We start from the raw sequence: 6,671 nt of genomic DNA on the forward strand, positions 1-6,671 counted from the left end.
TCGAAGAGAATTCCCTTGGTAGATAATGCGGTCGACATTTGATTGTGAGGAATTCTAAATCAGGTGAACAGAAGGATTTGAGTTCCTGTATGTTGTTTTGGCCACACCACGTCACGTTAACCATAAAGCATATGCCCCCGCCCCTCTTCTTACCAGCAAGATGTTTGTTTCTGTCGGCGCGATGCGTGGAGAAACCAGCTGGCTGCACCGACTCCGATAGCGTCTCTCCAGTGAGCCATGTTTCCGTGAAGCAAAGAACGTTACAGTCTCTGATGTCGCTCTGGAATGCTACCCTTGCTCGGATTTCATCAACCTTGTTATCAAGAGACTGGACATTGGCGAGTAGTATGCTAGGGAGTGGCGCGCGATGTGCCCGTCTCCGGAGCCTGACCAGAAGACCTTTTACGAAGTTGTTTTTTTGGGTCGCCGCATGGGATCCATTCCGTTGTCCTGTTTGTAAGGCAGAACACAGGATCCGCGTCGCGAAAAACATATTCTTGGTCGTACTGATGGTGAGTTGACGCTGATCTTATATTCAGTAGTTCTTCTCGACTGTATGTAATGAAACCTAAGATGACCTGGGGTACTAATGTAAGAAATAACACGTAAAAAAACAAAAAACTGCATAGTTTCCTAGGAACGCGAAGCGAGGCGGCCATCTCTGACGGCGCTGGTGAGACGTTAGTATGTTTTGTTGTAGCCTCTGTTACTGGTAATGGTGAGAGGTTAGTATGTTTTGTTGTAGCCTCTGTTACTGGTAATGGTGAGAGGTTAGTATGTTTTTGTTGTAGCCTCTGTTATTGGTAATGGTGAGAGGTTAGCATGTTTTGTTGTAGTCTCTGTTATTGGTAATGGTGAGAGGTTAGCATGTTTTGTTGTAGCCTCTGTTATTGGTAATGGTGAGAGGTTAGCATGTTTTGTTGTAGTCTCTGTTATTGGTAATGGTGAGAGGTTAGCATGTTTTGTTGTAGCCTCTGTTATTGGTAATGGTGAGAGGTTAGCATGTTTTGTTGTAGCCTCTGTTATTGGTAATGGTGAGAGGTTAGTATGTTTTGTTGTAGCCTCTGTTATTGGTAATGGTGAGAGGTTAGCATGTTTTGTTGTTGCCTCTGTAACTTTATCACTCATTATTATTCATGATTCATTCATGATGTTCCTTAATCATGGCATCGTCAGGATTAATTTAGTAGTGTTAGAAAACATGTTATATACTCAGAAAATTACTCCAGTCATCATCCACCATTCAGTTACTATTAGGCAAAATATAACAAAATCACAACCAAAACAAACTGCATATGCAACCAACAAGTTTACAACCAAATAGTACATTTTTGACTTTAATACAGTTTTAGCTTTCAGTTCTAAATGGTGAAACAGACATTATAAACTGTCACCTCATATGAAACATTTGATCTCAAATCCAACATGTTGGAGTATAGAGCCACATTTAAAATGTCAGCTTCACTGTCAAAATAGATATGGTGTGGACTGTATACTCAATACAATCTGAATCTGAATCTGATACCTCACTGTCTAAATAGATATGGTGTGGACTGTATACTCAATACAATCTAAATCTGATACCTCACTGTCTAAATAGATATGGTGTGGACTGTATACTCAATACAATCTAAATCTGATTCATCACTGTCTAAATAGATATGGTGTGGACTGTATACTCAATACAATCTAAATCTGATACCTCACTGTCTAAATAGATATGGTGTGGACTGTATACTCAATACAATCTAAATCTGATACCTCACTGTCTAAATAAATATGGTGTGGACTGTATACTCAATACAATCTAAATCTGATACCTCACTGTCTAAATAGATATGGTGTGGACTGTATACTCAATACAATCTACATCTGATACATCACTGTCTGTCTTCTGACTGATACTACAGTCTACTCAAATATTTGCACTAAACATGTATCTCTCTACAAGTAATATTATGAGAATTTATAATCATTCTACATTCATTAATTTACGAATAGATATGGCAGGTTTCAGGACACTGATATATCTGAATATGTTGAAAAAAATATACTGCCACTATTTTCACCTCCAGAGAATAGCAGTGTGATTTTAATATAATTTGACTCTTTGCAGGCTGTCAGGCTGTCTAGTCACAGAGGAAGGCTGTGCTTCTCTGGCCTCAGCTCTGAGGTCAAACCCCTCACACCTGAGAGAGCTGGACCTGAGCTACAATCACCCAGGAGACTCAGGAGTCAGACTGCTCTCTGCTGGACTGGAGGATCCACACTGCAGACTGGAGAAACTCATGTATGTAGAGGGTTTATGTCAATGTTCATATCAGACATGTTGGACTTATCAGGCTAGTTAAGACAAACATTCTTACCACCACTTGGACAAAGTTATATGCTGACTGTGTGTGTCCAGAGTGTTGACTGTGTGCATGTGTGTGTGTGTGTATCCCTCAATGACTGTCTGTTCTTCTGCTTACCGCTACAGTGTGGAACATGGTGGAGAGAACACAATGAAACCTGGGCTTAGAAAATGTGAGTGTTGACTGCTGTGAAGAATATGACTAAGAATAAGTCTTAATTCAAGTTAAGTCAAAGTCAAAGACCACCATCATTACTTACTTGGTCATATTAATATCAGCTGTAGTTCTACAGAAGCACAAATCAAGGACACCAAAGTTAACAAAGAGTTGTGACTATGTGTGTCTGTGTGTGTGTGTGTGTGTGTGTGTGTGTGTGTGTGTGTGTGTGTGTGTGTGTGTGTGTGTAATTAATGGGAATAAGTGTGTTTTATATTACCATACAGTATAATATATGATCATTCAACAAGTCTCAAGGTACCTTTACTTCTCCTTTTGATACCTAGAAACATCTACATTAAATTAATTAGTGAAAAGTGAGTTAACATTCTAATGTGAATGATGATGATTTCTAATATTGTGTCTGATTTCATCCATCAGATGTCTGTGATCTCACACTGGACCTAAACACAGTAAACAGACTCCTCTCTCTGTCTGAGGAGAACAGAAAGGTGACATGTAGGAGAGAGGAGCAGCCGTATCCTGATCACCCAGACAGATTTAAGGACTGGCAGCAGGTTCTGTGTAGAGAGGGTCTGACTGGGCGCTGTTACTGGGAGGTAGAGTGGAGTGGGAGAGGGGCTGATATAGGAGTGACATATAAAGGAATCAACAGGAGAGGAAGGAGTTATGACTGTGGGCTTGGATCCAATGACAATACCTGGAGTCTGTTCTGCTCTGACAACAGTTACACTGCCAGGCACAATAATAATCCCACTACCATTGACGTCCCCTCCTCCAGCTCCCACAGAGTAGGAGTGTATCTGGACTGGCCAGCCGGCACTCTGTCCTTCTATAGAGCCTCCTCTGTCACACTGACTCACCTGATCACATTCACCTCCACATTCACTGAGCCCCTCTATCCAGGGTTTTATGTTTGGTTTGATGAGTCCTCAGTGTCCCTTTGTCAAACACAACATGATGATTTACTCTAATCAGGGTCATGTTCAGTAAGACACACTGAAGCAACAATGTAGAATATCTTTCTAGTGTGTAAACATATGATTGTAAATATTCATGAATAAACACCATTGAAGTTGACAGACATTGTCAACTAGAGTCAAACAGTTTTCATTTAGAAATCATTGATCTTGTTGTTATTGGGCTTCTTGGTGTTTGTAAATATTGTATAATGTTTATTTGTCAAATTCTTGGCACAACAATCTTGTTTGTGTATAAACTCAATTCAACTGAATGAAATGTACATGTGACAGATGTGACTAATAAAGTTAATCAACAAGATGGAAGAAGAGAGGTGGAAATGTTTTAATGCTGATCACAATATGACAGTACAGTAATAGATGGAAGAAGAAGAGAGGTGGAAATGTTTTAATACTGATCACAATATGACAGTACAGTAATAGATGGAAGAAGAGAGGTGGAAATGTTTTAATACTGATCACAATATGACAGTACAGTAATAGATGGAAGAAGAGAGGTGGAAATGTTTTAATACTGATCACAATATGACAGTACAGTAACAGATGGAAGAAGAGAGGTGGAAATGTTTTAATACTGATCACAATATGACAGTACAGTAATAGATGGAAGAAGAGAGGTGGAAATGTTTTAATACTGATCACAATATGACAGTACAGTAATAGATGGAAGAAGAGAGGTGGAAATGTTTTAATACTGATCACAATATGACAGTACAGTAATAGATGGAAGAAGAGAGGTGGAAATTTTTTAATGCTGATCACAATATGACAGTACAGTAATAGATGGAAGAAGAGAGGTGGAAATGTTTTAATACTGATGTCACGTTCTGACCTTTATTTCCATTTGTTTTGTATTTATTTAGTATGGTCAGGGCGTGAGTTGGGTGGGCAGTCTATGTTTGATTTTCTATGATTTGGGGATTTCTATGTTTCGGCCTAGTATGGTTCTCAATCAGAGGCAGGTGTCATTAGTTGTCTCTGATTGAGAATCATACTTAGGTAGCCTGGGTTGCACTGTTTGTTTGTGGGTGATTGTCTATGTTGATTCCTTGTTTCAGCGTAGTTCGCATTAGCTTCACAGTTGTTATTTCGTTTATTGTTTTTGTATAGTGTTTCAGTGTTCAGTGTTTTCTTTATTAAAATTCATGATGAACACCTACCACGCCGCATTTTGGTCCTCCGATCCTTCTCGCCTCTCCTCTTCAGATGAAGAGGAGGACGACCGTGACAATTGATCACAATATGACAGTACAGTAATAGATGGAAGAAGAGAGGTGGAAATGTTTTAATACTGATCACAATATGACAGTACAGTAATAGATGGGAGAAGAGAGGTGGAAATGTTTGTGTTCAGTACTATAGAAATGGGTCTTATTCAGTTGTCATTTCTACCCTCCCTCTGGTGCTCGACGTTGCCGGTCTAGAAACCACCATTCCTGGAAACCTGTCTTTACCCACACCTGCTCCCAATCATTACACACACACCTGGCAACCTTCACTACTCACACCTGGCAACCTTCATTACTCACACCTGGCAACCTTCACTACTAACACCTGGTAAACTTCATTACTCACACCTGCTCCTCATCATTACACACACCTGGCAGCCTTCATTACTCACACCTGCTCCTCATCATTACACACACCTGGCAACCTTCACTATTCACACCTGCTCCTCATCATTTCTCACACCTGGCAACCTTCATTACTCACACCTGCTCCTCATCATCAGACACACCTGGCAACCTTCATTATTCACACCTGCTCCTCATCATCAGACACACCTGGCAACCTTCATTATTCACACCTGCTCCTCATCATCAGACACACCTGGCAACCTTCACTATTCACACCTGCTCCTCATCATCAGACACACCTGGCAACCTTCATTATTCACACCTGCTCCTCATCATCAGACACACCTGGCAACCTTCATTACTCACACCTGCTCCTCATCATCAGACACACCTGGCAACCTTCATTACTCACCTGTTCCTCATCATCAGACACACCTGGCAACCTTCATTACTCACCTGCTCCTCATCATTACACACACCTGGCAACCTTCTTTACTCACCTGTTCCTCATCATTACACACACCTGGCAACCTTCATTACTCACCTGCTCCTCATCATTACACACATATGGCAACCTTCATTACTCACCTGTTCCTCATCATTACACACACCTGGCAACCTTCATTACTCACCTGTTCCTCATCATCAGACACACCTGGCAACCTTCATTACTCACCTGTTCCTCATCATCAGACACACCTGGTTATGTTTCTATGTTAGACTGTTGTTATCTCCCATCAGTCAGTACTGGTTATGTTTCTATGTTAGACTGTTGTTATCTCCCATCAGTCAGTACTGGTTATGTTTCTATGTTAGACTGTTGTTACCTCCCATCAGTCAGTACTGGTTATGTTTCTATGTTAGACTGTTGTTATCTCCCATCAGTCAGTACTGGTTATGTTTCTATGTTAGACTGTTGTTATCTCCCATCAGCCAGTACTGGTTATGTTTCTATGTTAGACTGTTGTTATCTCCCATCAGTCAGTACTGGTTATGTTTCTATGTTAGACTGTTGTTATCTCCCATCAGTCAGTACTGGTTATGTTTCTAATTTAGACACTTCTCTTGTTTTGTATCGTTCCATGTTCTTCATCATTAAACTCACTAACTGCACTTGCTTCCTGACTCCCTGCATCTGTGTTACACTTTATGATCAGACACTAATCATTCTGTTGTTACTACTGTATGATACTGAGAGAACAGGACACTAATCATTATATGTTGTTACTACTGTATGATACTGAGAGAACAGGACACTAATCATTCTGTTGTTACTACTGTATGATACTGAGAGAACAGGACACTAATCATTCTGTTGTTACTACTGTATGATACTGAGAGAACAGGACACTAATCATTCTATGTTGTTACTACTGCATGATACTGAGAGAACAGGACACTAATCATTCTATGTTGTTACTACTGTATGATACTGAGAGAACAGGACACTAATCATTCTGTTGTTACTACTGTATGATACTGAGAGAACAGGACACTAATCATTCTGTTGTTACTACTGTATGATACTGAGAGAACAGGACACTAATCATTCTGTTGTTACTACTGTATGATACTGAGAGAAC

At 40.1% G+C, this 6,671-nt stretch overlaps 1 long non-coding RNA gene across 1 annotated transcript; it reads left to right on the top strand.

Annotated features, from left to right (window-relative positions):
- Positions 1–1,783: 1,783 nt before the first annotated feature.
- On the top strand, positions 1,784–3,817 carry LOC116373397 (uncharacterized). The gene is made up of 2 exons (XR_004209558.1): positions 1,784–2,290; positions 2,480–3,817. It is a non-coding gene; the product is annotated as an uncharacterized LOC116373397 (long non-coding RNA).
- The last annotated feature ends 2,854 nt before the right edge of the window (positions 3,818–6,671 follow it).

This window comes from Oncorhynchus kisutch, unplaced genomic scaffold (assembly GCF_002021735.2).
Source record: "Oncorhynchus kisutch isolate 150728-3 unplaced genomic scaffold, Okis_V2 scaffold4034, whole genome shotgun sequence".
NCBI lineage: Eukaryota > Metazoa > Chordata > Actinopteri > Salmoniformes > Salmonidae > Oncorhynchus > Oncorhynchus kisutch.